The 17,790-nt window shown below is 40.0% G+C and overlaps 1 protein-coding gene across 1 annotated transcript in view; it reads left to right on the forward strand.

Moving 5' to 3' along the window:
- Window positions 1-7,659: 7,659 nt before the first annotated feature.
- The window catches only part of LOC143904441 (protein amalgam), a 311,418-nt gene continuing 301,287 nt past the window's right edge, over window positions 7,660-17,790 (forward strand). Inside the window, exon 1 of the mRNA XM_077419130.1 lies at window positions 7,660-7,678. The gene's annotated coding sequence lies outside the window, so the exon portion shown is untranslated. The remainder of the gene's footprint in view (window positions 7,679-17,790) is intronic.

Raw genomic sequence — 17,790 nt, forward strand, 5'->3', positions numbered from 1 at the left:
ACAACGTTGTGATAACAATCCCTGCGTGTGTATTCCCTGTCCCGTTCCATTGATATAATTATCAGTGCTTTATTATCCGGTTAAATGAATGCACGCCACTCCCCGACCTTTTCTCGTCTCCTTTAACGTCCCGATGTATGTACACCGTGAATTTACATTAACCCGTCCCGCGTTACACGCATTGCTGCAGCCTTATTTACGTGAATATTCATCAAGGGGGTTGAAACTTGAAACACGCGCGTTGCACTCGCGCTAAGAGTATAGGGTTAACGGAGCTGGCTTCTCAGCCGAGAGGGTTACGCATTTCTCAGACGCGCGCGTTTTCCCTTAGCTCGTGTTCTCGGGAAGACGAACGAACGCGCGGTGAGACAAACAGACCGGGGCGGGGAAGAAAAAACGCATAAACAAGACCGCACGAATGGTGGCGAATTCAAAAATGGAACAACAGGCGCATCCGTCGGCCATTATTTTCCATGGCGGGGTGAGTGCGGAATGGTCGCGCGGACCGCTGTAAAATTATGCCGACAGTCTGTCTCTTTCTGTCTTTTTCCCATTTTCCCGCGTGTGTAACGTTCTCTCCTATTCCCCATCTCGCTCTCGCGCGCTCTGTCCCCGCTCTCTCGATTCCTCCTCTCACTCCATCTCTCCCGCTTTCTCTCTCCAATTCGCTCTGTATTTTAAGCTGCCTTCCATTTTCCATTCTACAACCCTCATTTCCATTTTGTTGCCGGGCACAATTTAAATCTCCGCCGGACCGATGACACTCGGCGAGCAGGTTCTGCTCGGCACGAGCGCGAGCAGTTCGGAGCAAGCGAATAATGTTTGCCTGTCCCGAGGAATAATTTAATCAACTTGAGCATATATATACATATATATATATATATCTGATGAGAAAATGAAACGCCGATAATGGCAGGATATTTGTATCAAAGTCGTTAACATAATCCGCAGGCGCGGTTAGGGTCTCGCGGCGCATGGCCATTAAGCTAATTATGTTCGGCGGTTAAATATTATTTTTAGAAAATCTATTTCGAGAATTGGCTCTCGACGCCGCGGGAAAATCAATTATCCGTTGCTCATGCCCGTAATTTATGACAAAATTACATTTGATGATCTGTTGCCATATAATCAGCTACGAAACAGTCAGTTAGACAGTTAGTATATGTTATTCATTGACTGTAGTTGATGTAACGTTTTACATAATTTAAGTTGCACGGTAGATGACAAACATGTTCATAACTCGAAAACTATAATAGCTCGACATTATTAGGATCTTTAATTCTAATTGACCTTTTCGGTACGGAGCGATCGGGGCGCGAATGGTTTCCGAAGTGGCCGAGAAGCGAGAGAGTTTAGACGCTGGGCGTTCCACGCCTTCAATCATTATAACAAAACTCGATAAAAATATTTTAAAAATTTATCAACGGAAACATTTCAAGTTGGACAGTGACTATAGTTCAATATAGACTAAATATACAGTCTAATAAAATGTAGACTAAATATCGAGATCTCAACATCTCGGGTACTCGCAACCCGTCGCGTCGCGTAAAAGAGTCACGGTCGGTCTCGCTCCGCGTGTATGTACTTGGTGCGAGACACTACCGTGTCTCTTGATAGTTTCAGATGACGAATCGCGGTATAATTATACATAAAGCATAGAATCGAGTTTACCATTAGACAAGCTGTCTAATGGCGTATGTGTGGGCCGATCTCGCTGGAGACCGGCGACCTCGGAGGCTATTCGTAGCATTGTGTGTGGAACTCCCCGGCAGTGTAGGGAGTCGCTGATTACCGATGCGGAATCAATTTTAATTTCGCGTGGGTTCACCACCTGCGAGAGATACCGGTCGGTCGCGAAAGCCACGCGCCTCGCTTTCGCCCTGAGATTTACCTAACAAAACAAACAAGTCTTGCAGCGCTACCTCGTACGCGTTCTTTTTCTATAATGCGCGTTCATTCAATCTGAGCAACGTAAGTACATCGTACAGCATGCACAAGCACGATTAAACTCGTATTTATAATTATTACTCGGATCTCTCGTCTCATTACTAAAAATAAAAGATAATTTAACTCACCGGTACGACGCGCAGCAGCGGACTTGCAGCACGACGCTTTCATCTGCAAAATAAAGATATACATATTTCAATTATATAGTATAGGGGAAACCGGGGCTAAGCCGACAACGGGGCAAACTTGACACTAGGCTTTTTGCCAATTTAAATCTATCGTAGAAACTTGCCTTTCCTACTGTAAATGCGTCTTTATGTGCCATCAGTATTATCAACGGAATTTGGTAACATTCTGAGTTATAGTGTAATTTTTAACGCGACATAAGCATATTTGATAGTAAAAAGTATAATCTTTCTGATGATCTCTCGAAAATGTCTGTTCTTTCATCGAGCTTTACTCTTGCGAATCTACCGGTAAGTGTTTTTGATGGGAAATTCGATGCTTTATACGAATCCGATAATAATTTTTGCATATTTTCAAAATTTATATATTTTTGGAGTAACAAAAGTAAAAAACGACGTTCGGGGCAAAGTCGACAGGGGCTAAGTCGACACGCTGTTTTATTGGTTCCCAATAATAAACGATGCTTGTAATGCAGCATATGGCCCATGATAAAAATGTGTGCGCACGTGTAATCGCGAATTTACTTGCAAAAATTGTTTTTCAGACATGAGTTCAGATGAAAATAATTGAATGTTCAACAATTTTTGTTCTCATTATTTCCAATGATTGTTTTACTTAATTTCAAATTTTTGTACTTTCTAAATATACTATAAACAAATGTATATTTAGTTTCAGATAATAAAAAATAAGTTCCAGATCAAATTGTGTCGATCAGGCAAAGTGTCGAGTTTACCCCGGCATTTTTCAATTTGAAAATTTGTCTTTGCGTCACTTTTCCTTTCCCGGCGGCAAAACAAAGCGACGTACAGCAAAACTTCCTGAATCAATTTTATATACCTGAAGAAACACTCTTTAAATTAAATATATACCATTGAAAAAATTTGCCTCAAAATTTTAATTAAATATTAAAAATTGCCTTTAAAAAAATAGTGTCGGCTTAGCCCCGGTCTTCCCTATCGTCTAAAATAATTAATATCTGAAAAAGTAATACACGCGTTTTTTTTATTCGACTGTCAAATAGATATTTAGAAAAATTATTGTATATTGTCCGAAAGAATTATATATTTCTTAAAATATAAATTTTCATAATAAGTAAAAATCTTTTTCTCTAATTCTTATGCAAATTATTTAAACGATCCAAACAAATAAAGACGACTAATTCCGTAAGTGTATATAACATATAAAACTCGTTTATGTGCCATTCGTAATTCTCAATTCGCAATTCGCGATTTGTAGGCTGCGTTCGGGGAGACGCTAGTAGCGCTGACATCGTCATTTTGTCTCCGTTACTTTCTGAAAGTTGAACAAGGACAGAGCACGCTCATAGCGCTAAAAGCGCGCTCCCCGAACAAAGCCGTAGTAATGAAATTGGTTTCGTCGTTCGTCAGTATCGAATCTTTTGTGATTCATTCGTTTGCGTGATGTATATTTCTACACGCAAATTAACGCGAATTAACTGATTCTTTGATATTCGCGACCTTTTATTTCGTCAAAAAATCGCTCTGCTGGAGAATCGGCAGGTAATTAATGATTAATGAATGTCCATATATACTGTTCGCGAATCTCACGCAAATGACGAATCACGAATCGCACATAATCTGACATTTTGGCATAATATATGATATAATATTAAACAATATAATATAACAGCGTGATAAATAGATAATATATGTATAAATGGCAATGAGATGAAAATGAGACTCACCCACGGTTGCTCCGCCGTCGCCTGATGCTCCCTAGCAGCTCCTCCGCCCCTCAGATTCCTTCGTTGCACTGGCACAACACTCGCGCTCGCGGAAACACTCAAACGAGCTCGTGCATTTAAAATCGATACGATAATATTAATTAAACCCCTCGCGCGTCACTTTAAACGGCACTCCCGGCGTTGAACAATGAACATACACGACGCGTATCGTTTCCCTTTTGTGACGAACAACGCGAAAACTTACAATACTACGATGACCCGCTCGATATCTGCGACGTCTGCGACGCGATGCGCGACTATATCGTAAATTGTAAACAAACGCAACGGACGATCTAAAATGGCGGAGAAACTTGGTTAAATCGCACGACCAACTTCGCGCGTTAAGGTACAATTTCACGATGACGCTCGACGCTGGATTCGAGCGTCAAAAAGCTAAACTGTGTTTAGCTTTGACGGTCGACGCTTTATTTCAGCCAATCCAGTGGTTAGGTTTTATATTTCGCGGCCCTCTGAATCTATCACGTGACCGGATTTAAGCTCGAATCGAGCGTCAAGCGTCATCGTGAAATTGTACCTTTAGTTTAGAAGCGATTACTGCCACGGCGACGTTACACCTGTCGCGCTCGTAGTTACACTTTCTTATACTTTCTATACATTGAATATAACGTGGATAAATATACAATTAAGGTTGGGAATAAACATTTGCAGAACATGAGATCCACAAATATGATCGTCACTTTGCCGTTTGCGTTTCAACGATTTACGCAATGATTGTCAGACATTGATACGAGAGTATAATAACTAATAACGAATCGGGCAATCGGGTTAGTCAAATACGTTGCGACATTACCCGGACTTGTAGCTAATCCGTTCTAGTTATCCGTGGCGTTTCGTTTTCGATGACGAAAGACTCGAAGACGACGACGCCGGAAATTTCACTCTAAAAGGCCATCGCACACAAAATGCATAGCTTAGCATAAGCATAGCATAAGACCGCTAAATGCAATGCGCATCCAGCATAAAGTCGCCATATTGATTTACATAAGATGTTCATTGGTCCAGTGATTTTATGCTATGCTTACGCAGCCTATGCAATTTTGTGTGCGATAGCCCTAATACAACGCGAAATACACGTATATGTAGATCGCATTTATAGATCGCTCGATATATTACGACTTTCTTATAAGTTATAAATTTACATAAATACACATAATATTCAACGAGAGAAGATTTAAAAGCATAATGCGTGAGATATTTAATCCGATCGAAACGTCATTAAAGAATGCAAACTCGATCGTTAATGAATAAATATTATGACACAACTTATATCTTTTTTCTTAACTTCAAATGAGTAAATTAAGGAATATATATATTCGTGAAGGGAACGATTGTGTTTGGCGTAAAGCACGATACGAGAGGATTCATTATTCTTATAAACTTTCATTCTCGGTCGTTTCGATTCTCGAATAAAGCAAAATAAAAACCTTAGTCTTAGTATATACTTTCAATAAAGAGCTGTCGATGTCGTCTCGATGTGCCTATACAAAACTATTAATCGCGGGAGTTTAATCACGCGGATCGATACCTGTTAGCTGATAAGTATTCGTGAGGGACGATCGCGTTTGGCATTTTCTACTACTCGTCGTTATATCGTATCACGAAGAATATAATGCGACGACACGCAGAACAGTTCGCGCCAAAATATAAATCTTAGGGTCCACTCGTATTATCCGTGTTCCGAAAACAACGGAAATGACTTCATTCTGAAGCCGTGCGACGCGACGCGAGACGCGAGTCAAGTTGAGAAATTGATTGGTTGAGAAAAGCGAGACCGATCATTCGAAAGAATGATAATCTTAAGTCAGAATTATCCGAACGCGATATATCCGTGTAAATTCCGCGAAGCACATGCACTAAATGAACATTCGATATATTATGTAGTTTTCTGTAATCTGTATACCGTCGGAGTCCGACGACATACTTATGGGAGGATTTACACTGCGTCCGATGTTCGACGTACAACGATCCGACATCCAATAGGAAATTTTTGTCTCTAATAATAAATTCTGTTATTGGATGTCGGATCGTCGTACGTCGAACATCGGACGTGATCGGACGCAATGTGAATCCTCTATTATTATTGCTCCGCGCTCCGCTGCGATCCGAAAACACCGGAACAATGAGCGAGGTCGCGGTGGCGCGGTAACACAGGAGAGGGGATAGAGTAGGGGGAAGGATGACGTAGGTTGGTAGGCACGCCAAAGTCGCCAAACACGCACCCGAGTCGCACCGTGCCAGTCACCCTACCCCTACGCCGCGGCTGCCACGGCGCTCGCGCCGCTCCTACCTCCTGCTCCTCTCGTATCGTAGACATCGTAGTTCGGAGTTAATAACGCGCACGAATCGCCGAGTCCGGCGATTCAGATTGCGGAAAACTGTGATATATCGAATGATTAGCTAATAGGTATGTCACATTTGATAATACTGACTTTAGATTACATTCTTTCGGACGATCGGTCTCGCTTTTCTCAACCGTCAACTCGACTCGCGTCGCGTCGCGCGGCTTCAGAATTAATGAAGTTGCCGTCGGATCGTTTTCGGAACGCGAATAAAGGATACGAACGGACCCTAAATAAATCGAGTAACGCCGCGACGTTGCGTGACGTGTTTAATACACTGATCACAGTGCCTCTGCCTGTTAACGTCGTAGTCGTACGTTTAACCTCGTGCTTTGATATTTGGCGATCGGGGGGAATAGACATAATAATGTTCATAAATCGATGATTTAATCGCAGTTAACCAAAACCGCTTGACAATAATCAGTAAAGCAAGGTTGGCATGTTCCGCGGATATATTTCTTTGACTTTAATTCATACATTTATTCCTCTTATGTCGCTTATATCGCAATACGCAATACGCAATACGTAAAAGTAATCTCATTCTCGACATTATATTCTTTGTTCAAAGTGCGAAAAGTACGCCGGGTGTGGGAGCAGCAAGTGTGTACTTAACGTCCTCGCGACAGTTGCTCCGAGTGAAGTTGGCCGCGCATATGTTAGCGTCTACTTGCGGGCTTCGCGCCGCATTCACGGGCGTCGAGCGGATCGTATAGTTTCGTTCGTAATGCCTCCGTCGCCGTGTAATAAACGCGTGTACGCGCCGCGTCGCGAGATTAATACCGGGAGTGCCGTGCAAAGTGTCGATGTCGATATTTTCGCCCGTGAACGTCGTGCGAGTGAGTGCATCGACGGAGATGCGAGATGCGACAACGGAGAAGGACCGAGGAGTGGAGGAGGAGGAGGCCTGGGAGGCATCGGGCGACGGCGGAGCGACCGTGGGGTGAGTAATTGTTGTCCCTTTATTATTTTGCTGTCCTGTGACGGATTCCACTTTCTCAAGCCGCGACTTAATTGATTTGTCTACGTTACATGGTACTCATTACTCGTACAATACCGCGTTCGAGGTTTAACTCTGGCGCAATTTCGTAATTTCGGAGTTCGATCTCCGGCATATATGTGAGAAGAGATATGTTACGTCGCGAACGTCGCGTCTCTCCTATTTCCATGGTCGTAATATTACTTGCACGATTTTTCGAAGATTTATTATGCGAGCGAGTTAATACGGAAATATGCAGCCGCGATTATTGTTTCTTGTATTAACATTTTAAAATCAGATAAATCGGTTATTATGCAAATGACGTTTTAAAAATTTAACGGGCGCGATAATTATTTAGTGTTCAAGTAATGATTATCTCTGCTCTTGGACATTGCTTTAATATAAAAATATTTTCATGTTACAGATCAACGCAGGGTTTACTTCTCCGCTGTTGCGCATCGGTCGGTGAGTAATTTTTTTGCTTCAAATTTATGGCAAAACTATACATTTGATTATCTGTTACCATAATCAGCTACGAAACAATATGTTAGTATATTATTCATTGATTGTATAGTTGATGTATATAACGTTTTACATAATTCACAATTTACATAATTCAAGTTACACGGTAGATAACAAACGTGTGTGTTCATAACTCGAAAACTATAATAGCTCGATATTTTTTTATTAGAATCTTTAACTCTAATCTCCAAAATATTAAGTATTATAAGATGATTATGAAAAGGAGATGGTACTGGGCACGGGCAATTATTTTTAATGTAAGTTCTCGATATAATTTTTAGAGAAATATATAGAATTCCTCGTCGTTCAAGTGTCAAAGACAAATAAAGTAAGGATTAAGAGGCGACTCAAAGAATTTTACTCAACTGTTTCTCTTTCGTTATGTCGATAAGAAAGTAATAAATAATTTTCGCGTTTGTGATAATTCCATCTCCCCGTCGCATAACCGAACTCGGATACCTGCTGCATTATTCTCGGCGCGAACGTTTCGTCAAATTAGCGGTATATTCGGCAGATCGAGCTATCTTGGAAGCATCACGTAGTTAATGAGATTTATTGGTAGCTTTAGTAAGAAGCAAGAGAGAAAAGAATGGGCCTTATCGTTTCGCCGTGGGTGAAATACTTATTCGATGGGAACAGCCTTATCGCGAAGGTTATCATGAACGACCCTGTGAGACTTAAACAAAGTTGGCCGAGGTAGGAGGCAATGAAGGGTTCGCGGGGATTGCAATATAGCTGAACGTGGTACTCCTTTATTGAATCATGGATATAACGATGAGACCAGACATTAAATCCCAGGACATGGATATCCGGTTACTCGTTAGTCGTTTCGCTAAGATTTATCCGATTAACTGAATTTCTTGAAAATAATCCAAGTTCGATGATGCTAATGAAAGCATCTGCTAACAATTAGTTCTCATAATTTTATCACAAAGATATTACTAATTTAAAATATAACTGTATGTGGCGTTGACTCGTTATAATTAATTAACTTAGTTTTACAAACATTATTTTATCAAACAAAATGTTAGAGAGAGAATTTGTTTAGCGAGATCACAACTGTATATAGTTCCTATATTTCTTTTTGTAAATTGTTCTGAGAATATTTTCTGAATATTTCGAATTACAGTTGAATAACAACTGCATAGACTGCATAGACAGCAGAAGACGGATTTAGAAACAGAATATCCAAGAACTTTGCATTCCGAAGATATATAAGACTTCTTATTATTACATAAAAATTATACATAAAAATGTTTAAAGAATATTTGTAATTACAGGTTAGAGAATTGGGGGGGAGATCCAAAAGACTTTAAATATATTTAATGAAAAGATAGGCGAAATCATTTCATGTGTATATGCTTGCTGTAGAATTTTGCTGTAGAATTTGACTTTTATACGCGATGTAATCAAGATTTCCAACTGACTTGCGGAGTGAGTGGAATAATATTTTTTTCGGATGGAAAATTATGCGCTTGATAGAAGTGTGGAGTGCAATTTTTAAAATTTTATGTTTGCTTTCCTCCTCTCGTTTGCATATCATTTTTACCATTTATACATTTAATCTGCTTGTAAAGAGAAATGTCAAATAATCAAATAATATTTGGATAAATTTTTGTAGCGTTTATAAAAGACTTTTTAAATCAAAATTAAAATATTATATTTTTTAAATATTACGATATATGTGTTATATTCAGAGCTCACGAAATTGGAGAGAAAATATTTTCTTGTTAGTCTATTAAACGTCGATGTGAATTTATATAATATGCAACGTAATCCGAAAAAAATTATAATTTTCTACAATTTAAAAGTACCTAAATTATAAAATTCTTAGTATTATGAAATAGACTTGTAAATAATTATGGACAAAAATGAGAAGAGCAGAGTTGGCGAAACATTGCATTTGCATTTATATTGAATATCGGAGATAGTATATATAATTCCGAACCTCCATACATTAAGAACTGCGAAATTCCGAGCATCGCATTAATACGTCGTTAAAAGTTTCGAGGAGGAGTTCGGGGAAAGGTTCAGTCATTTGTAAAAGGACGAAGAAAGAAAACTAATAAGTTACAAAGTTTCCACGTTGAGCATTACGAGTTTCTATTTTATCTATCCGTTTCTTATAAGAAATAGAATGTTGCGTTGTGCACTTTCTGATGCCTGTCGCCCTGAATGCAAAAACGATTCGTTGAAACGGTATCTCGAAAATTAGCATGTGTTTGCAATTAAAATAAAAAGAAAAAAACATTCTCCAGCATTGTCGCGGCGAAACTCCACGCATTGTCAACATCACGCGAGAAAAGGGAGGATCGACAAACGGGGGAGGGACGTACTTCCGACACGCACGTTTTGATTGACATTCACTCACTCCGGCCGATATGTTAATTCCGCGTGTGGCGTTTGTAAAAGTATTGAACGGAATTCAAGTAATGTACCGGGGGGGGGGAGGGTGCGGGTGCTCCCCCGGACAGCTGGCAGTGCCGACAGCGCGTTTTATACCCTCCACAATAAATACACTCCCCGGAGCTAAGCGGCGAGATTAAAAACTACTCACACCGTCGGTTCCACTTTAAAGGTGATTCGGGAAATCACCTTTAAGCGGAGGAAATGAAAAACGTAACGTCTTTTCCTCCACTCACGGGGTAGCATCCCTCGACTTTTCTCCACCGGCGCGTTAACCCTCTCTCCGTCTCTCCTAAGGGAAACTCCGCCGCGCTATTCACTTCCCCCCCTCTCTCTCTCTCTCCCTCGGCATCTCTTCACAATCAGGTAGCACGGTAGACGCTCCGAAATGAGGACAATAAAGTCATTCTCATTTACTTCCCGCCATGGCGCGTTCCTCACCGTTCCCCGCTAGCCCCGCCGTTCGACCAATTCCGTCGTGGAAAAACGATACGGCGGGGGCAAGCGGCGGATGATGCAAAAAGCGAGAAAAGTGGCGGCGAAGATGGCAGGTGGGGAATGGGGCAAGTGTTCGCACTTGGCTTCTTACAGAGTGAAACGCATAAAGGCGACGGTGTATGGGTGCGCCCGTGAAGAAGGATGGTGGCTCATAAAAATGTAATTAACTTCATATAAGATGAAAGAGGAGCGCGCGGGCGCGGGGGTTTCGGTCGAGAAGTTTATGCGGTCCTGCAACCGGCGGCGGGTGGATGCCGACGCGGCGGAACAAAGATGGTGGAAGGAATTAAGACGGCTGTGCTCTGACGTTACTTACTGTCCCTCGAGTTCCGCGGACTGCCCAGCCGTTTTCCACGGGAATTATTATTTCCGTTGGAAAATTCTCCGGAGTGATGAACGAAGTTCCCCGTGCCGCCATCGCCGTCGTATCGCAATCAAACTTTTCGCGATGGGAGAAGCTGTCTGATCTTCCGCCTTCTTATTTTTTCCCCTCTTTGCTTCTTAACGTTGCGTGGGAACTTCGAAAATGATTTCGCTCGAGCATACAGCTTGCTCGCCGCAATAAAAAGATACGGATTATACGTATCTGATTAGATTTCTTCTCCCAAATTTTATTTTTATTTTCCACAGGGATATTAATTTTATTGTTACGTATAACATTATTTTACATTTATCTAAATTTGCAAGTTAAAATAGCAAAAATTTTGTATGTTTTATTTTGTCTTGAGTTTTATCGTCGTTTAGTTAAACAATGCATTTATTAAGCATTTGATATAATTATATGTTATTTAATATTCTCTAAAGAAACGATTTGAAATAAATATCGAAAACAATATTAGTACGTTTGATAGTTGTTAATAACTTAAAAATATATCAGCAATGCTTATAGCTTTCACAGTCCTACACAATTACAGTCACGAGATATTTGTTATTCGTCAGTTCTGCCAATTCCAAACGAACGCTTCTTCGTGGTGTAATGTAAAGTGTGTACGCAGGCGCGTATTGATAATTTCAGTCGTTTCCCAACGCTCGAACGTCAACGCCTGACATCGCCCGCGTTGCTAAAGTCCCTTCAGGGGGTGGCAAGTCGATCAAACGGCGCCCCAGGCCGATGTTCTCATGCCGGCACGATCGCCATCCACCACCGTGACGAGATTCGATCTTCGTCACGTATTAGTCGGACCGGGCAATGCGATAACGTCGTGACGGATGAACTCCGTCGTATCTAACGGCGGCTTCTGGAGGACGTACCAGCCGACCAACCGTGAGCCACTTGACCTGCTTCGTAAAGTTATCCCTTTGAATCTCTCATTCCGTTAAGTCGGGCATATTTCCCGTCCTCTTGCGTTTATTTGCCGATTGCACTAACGTAGTTCTTATTGCATTTCTCGTTCGGTATGTTCAGAAATACTCAGTAGAAAAAAATCTATATATTTTTCTATTTTCCCTTGTGTACTACAAAAATTTCAGAAGCCACCTGTCATCTTACAAAGAAATTTGGTTAACGCTGTGGCAGTGTGCGTTATTTTTAAATAATAATAACAGTTATTTTATTTGAATTAAAGATCGACGAAATTAATGAATACAATAGTTTTTAGCGTTCATTAATTTTAATTATAATTCATGTGTCTGTGTGACTATTTCTTCCCTCTTCAAATTTTCTCAGAGAACAGTCCATTAAATAGCGTAAAATAATTTGGCGTGTAACTAACCGTATGCACTTCCGTGCTGTACGAAGCAGCGTATAACGAAGCGGAATCTTGCCGGGTGCTGAATCTACTGGATGTAGAGACACACAACGGGCGAGACAATTCAGTATAACCTCCGAGTCGGGTGAATAAAAAACTTCTGATTAAGTCGCTCATGAGGATAAGAGGACGTGAAGGAGACCGGGGGTGCCGCGAAGAAAAGGGAAGGGTTGAACTAGCGCGATCGTGGAGCGTTACTGCTGGGCGGAGGGTGAGTTAGCGAGCACTCAGTTGGCGCGAGGAAGGGTAACGAGGGGCGCGGCGGGGAGTTTCTCGTTTGTTTCGCGCCGGAACAAAGGAATCTCGGATGACAAATGCCAAGCGTGCACGCGGTCAACCGGATCCGCGAGCAAAGAGTCGTAGCCGAGTGGGGATAAAAGAGGATGTTGGAAGGCTGGGAGAGTCCACCCACTCTCTCTCGTACAAAGAACTACCCGTGAAAAATAATACTATACTCTACCTGCTACTCCCGCGACCGCGCTGACCGCCCCGATTCCGCGAATTACAGCTTTTTGTGCGCGCCCCAACGCGAAGCGAAGCGAAGCGGCTGCGAGGCTTCGTATAGTGGCACGTATCTAACGGTTAATGAAGTTGGCCCCGTCACGCCCTGTATTCAGCTGCTCGCCGCGCTTGACTGCCGCTGATAAGTCTCGGTTAAAGTTGATTGCTTTTAGCAACGGGTCACACAGCGGGCAGATTTTAGAACAACCGTGTCTGCGCGGCGCGCTCTGTAATCTGCGCCTGACGGCTCGTGCAAGAAATGATGGCTCGAACCGCGAGAAGATAGACGAGCTTTTGCCTGGGTGAGCGAATGACTGCATGGTTTACCGCGACTCCCTCTTGTTTCGGAGAAATCAGCCCTTAGGAGTGCCTGAGATGTGACGTTTAAAATAATATTGATATATGATAACATCGATATTGATATTACAAGAAAGGCGAAAAGAAGTTGATGCACGATTAAGTTAATTTTTGTAAAAGCTCCAAATTTAACAATGTGATATACGTAAAGCGAGAAGGTCCTATAAAGTTTGTACAATTTATCATTCCTGAGAGAGAGAAAGAGAGAGATAAGGCTACTCAAGAAGTTCCGCTATGATGGAGCGTGTATGCCATTCTTAAACGCCAATGCATAGAAACAGTACGGTGAAGCGTTGAATAGCGCTGACTTGAGTTACAGTCGGACATTCGCTATTGACCAGCCAGAACAGTCCGGGTTGCTCCTGATATGTCTCCGTCGGGGTTGATTACTTTCGGTATATAGAGGGTCACGCCATACCATGAGCTGATTCCGAATGAGCTCCGTTCGCCGCGCTGCGCCGCGCCGGTCCGTTCTTCGGCGACGCGACAAAGGAAGTGGAGCTGACAAGATTTGAGTACGGCGAGAGATTCAACTTGGCAAACGATTTAATCGGATTGATGTATCCTCGCGGAATTGGAAAGCCAGGCCGTAATTCAAAAAGAAACCTCCTTACACCCTTGCATAGCGGTTATTCACTTTTATGCATCTCCTCCGTAATAACTGTCAAAGCGGGGATGAAAATCCAATTGCAAAGTGATGAACGCGCACATAGATCATTATATACATTTATCGACGGGCATAAGCGAGCTTTACATTTTCAAATAGGGAAGCTTAAGTAAAGGATGTAATGTCTTATTTAATCTTTCTATTTGGCTCTTATGAAAGTTACACGCTATTCCCCGATATTTTAATTAAAATCGATACGTCCACCGTAGAGAGTCTGGCGTAATAAATTTCAATTACAGACGACACTTATGCGATTGCGTTCACGTAGCGTCCTCTTAACTTCTCGGGAACTGGAAGAAACGACTTGCATCGATTGCACGCGGTATTTACATTCCCTCTCGCAGTATTGCTCTCGATACTTATATCACCTTGAAATTGCGGTCTGGTGCCGGGCCCCTGTTTCAAGAGTGCATGCTCGGAACTGCCGCGATTTGGAACACGCGGCAACGGACGGTAACGACAATATTTTGGTACGATCCAATCTTCTTGAGCACGCTGCAGCGATCAGGTGGATGGAAAATATCATGGTTGTATGGAGCGAGACGGTCTACTTCCGCTTTGGCTCCGTTGCATACGTGTTCGCGTCGGATGGGATGGTAGATCTAGTAGAAAAAGACAAAAGGAAAGCGGTAGAAAGACAAAAGTTATTAGTCATTCGGACAAGTGTGTAGAGTGAAAGAAACGTACAGATAGAAATGTTGCGTGGTTACGTGAAATGTGCAATATATAAATAATAAATTGGTAGTATGTAAATATACTTGAAAGAACGCTTTATGCTAAATACTTAACTAATTATTAAGTTTGATAATAATTTTTACTAATAAGTAGAACAAATCAAGCTAACAATGCTACACGTTATGAAACGTAATCTATGTGTTAGTTAATTAATTTTTGCAAATATGTTCCCTTTATCGCAATATATGATATTCTAATTTTTTATTTTTTGTTAAATTAATTAATTTGATATATGATCTCTCTCTCTCTTTTTCTCTCTCTCTCTCTCTTTCTCTCTAAAAAAGACAAATACGAATATTATAGGATCTTTTCGACTTATAACATAGTTGAATAGAGCATTTATATAAATTAATTTAATTGTTCGGCCACTTTATTTCACATTTATTTAAATGTTATAATTTTTAAGCTCAACATTTAAAATTTTTCGTAACAAGTGTGTGAAAGGGTTATAGTAAAGACATTATGCACAAGTACAAATAATATTTAGGAGAAAAATGTCAACCAGACAATAAAAGAAAGAGGATATTAAAGACGAAGAAGGAATGTGGGGTGTCCAATTCAAGTACTAACATCTGGTGCAACGGTGGTTTCCCGTTTTACGGTGATTTCAGCCACTTCTGTGCTCGAAAGTCTAGGTTCGCAGTTGGCACTTGCCCGGTAAATTCTCTGGAAAAAGTTTGGGGAAAAATACGATTCCGTTCACGTTTTACTCACCCTACGGGTTGTCATGAAATCCTCTCTCTCTTTCTCTTTCTCTCTCTCTCTCTCTCTCTCTATCTCTATCTCTATCTCTATCTCTATCTCTCTCTCTTTCTTATCCAGCGCCGTACGTTTTCATCGATACTTCATTATGATCGCCGCCGCGGCATAATATCCGAAACGTGTTGCTCGGCCCGAAGGATGCTTTTCTTTCCGAACTTTCTCTTCTTGCCATAACTGCGTCGCCAAGGACGTCGGAAAGTCGATAGTTTATCATCCGTGTAACTCCGGTAAGAAGTAAAAAAATATCCGAGGTTTTTGAGTTTTCATCTCAAAGATATTTCTATTGCAGTAATACATACGTACAAAAAGCTCTTTGATTTAATCCAAAGCTTAATGATAGATACTTAAAAAATACTGAAATTGATTTTTCTCAAGCCAAAATATGCAAAATTAAAAATTTTACTTGAAATTAATTATTTATTTGTTTTTGTAAAACTTTTTTTTTGCAAAAAATAATTTGTTGTCTCTCGTTAGTTATCAAATGTATCGATGTTTTCACATTTTATCAAGAAAATTAAGACTTTAAACTGATGAAAAAAGAAATTAGAATTTTTAAAAGATCGATTTTGCGTAAACATTTGGAGTATTGTACGTATATACTTTGACGTACATAATAATAATAAATTAGCTGCAATTAATAAAGATGTAAAAGTTTAATTTTGGTTACTTTACCGAATAAAAGTAAATGAGTGCTTCTGTAGTGGATGCCATGGTTACTTTTTCATCGTAGATGGGGGGCACCCGACTGCCGCCGTCAGTCCAATATTCTATTAGATATTAAAGAATAACATTTGGAGTCACTACTTCGATTTACATCGACATTACCGATCGCTTCTGATCGATCGGGAATGGATTGCGGAAGAAAAACCGCTTAGATTTAATTGTTCATTAAAAGCTTAACTGTTCATTAAAAGAGAGTTCTCAATAATTAATATGTATTCAGAAATGTAACTATCTTCTGTTAATAGTTATCATGGACAATTTAATGTCGAAATATCTAATATTGTATTTAGTTGATAGCCGACTTACATTTATCTCAAAGATAAAAATATTCAGTAAAATTCAGTGTAATAAAAATTGATATCTGATATAACGATTAGAAAGTAAAAAGCAGGTAGTGTAATGTGTTAATCAACCGTCCCTAAACAGAACAAAGTTTTAATCTGGCATGTTCCAAGTCAAGTTGTCAAGTCACGAAATTGCAACATAGCCGTTCGCAGAAAGTTACATAGTCATACATGAAACTGCATTGTGTTATTACGTGTTTTATGTTGATAGTTACATACCGCACGTTGCATCTGTAGCAAGTGCTGGATTATGTAATGAATATAATTGAGACATATACACCAAGTTATTTTACAAGATAAAAGGAACAGTTAAGCAATATTACATGTTTAATTGTTTTTTGGGGAAGCACTTAATTTAACATAATTTGTCCCTTTCCACACAAGTTGGCATTCTTTGCAAATAAATGATTAATTGACTAAAGACTTCCAATATTAAAAATAACAAGAAAAGTGAGCTTGTTATGTTAACAATGTAATCTATGTAATCTATGTATTACTTGTTAATTCTTGGCAAATGTTTACTTGCTTTTTTATAATCTGCATTATATGTCTGCAGATATTATATTTCAGTACGATGATTAATGTTAATAAACTTTATTAATATCCACTTTCAAAACAATGATATTCTGATATGCAACTGGTTGCAAATAAAATATATTACATGTAAATTTATTAAATATATTATTTGTTCCTTTTATCTGTGAAATTTTATATAGAATTTATTTAGAATGTATACATTTTTAAATAAATTTAAAATGTGTGAATTTGTGTGTCATTCAAAACATTTCATAAAATTATTTCTTCTTTCTACAACTTTATATAATATAATTCAATAGACTTATAAATAGATTTTATAATGTATATATTAACGTTAGGGGGAAGAAGTTATAGTTTTCTTTATTTGCATTAGTTTCTACGCTTTGCGAGTCTTTTTTCTAAAAAGGAGATGTGAAGTTTATTGTTGCCGCTTTTCCGCGATGCCAATTGGTTCTCTCGCTGCGCTTACTTCATTTTGCAGCTGTTATTGTATATTTTGACAGTTGTGTGTATCAAGAAGTTAGTAATTGCATAATGTTAAAGCTAAATAGCGCGCGCAAAGCGCGCGTCTGTGGTGTCTAGTTGCATAAAAAATTCATGACGATTTATTGAGAGTCATGAACGTTGCGACAATCAGGACTTCCGATTGCAGTGCGGTAATAAACTCAGAGTTGACCAATATTTCCAGGCGTATTATATCGCGTTGTTCACGCGGACAGCACGTCGTTACGGTCCGACGACTGCTTTGATAAATTGCTGAAAACGCGCGATTTGATT

This window comes from Temnothorax americanus, unplaced genomic scaffold (genome assembly GCF_048541705.1).
Source record: "Temnothorax americanus isolate GAGA-0224 unplaced genomic scaffold, ASM4854170v1 Scaffold52, whole genome shotgun sequence".
NCBI classification, from domain to species: domain Eukaryota; kingdom Metazoa; phylum Arthropoda; class Insecta; order Hymenoptera; family Formicidae; genus Temnothorax; species Temnothorax americanus.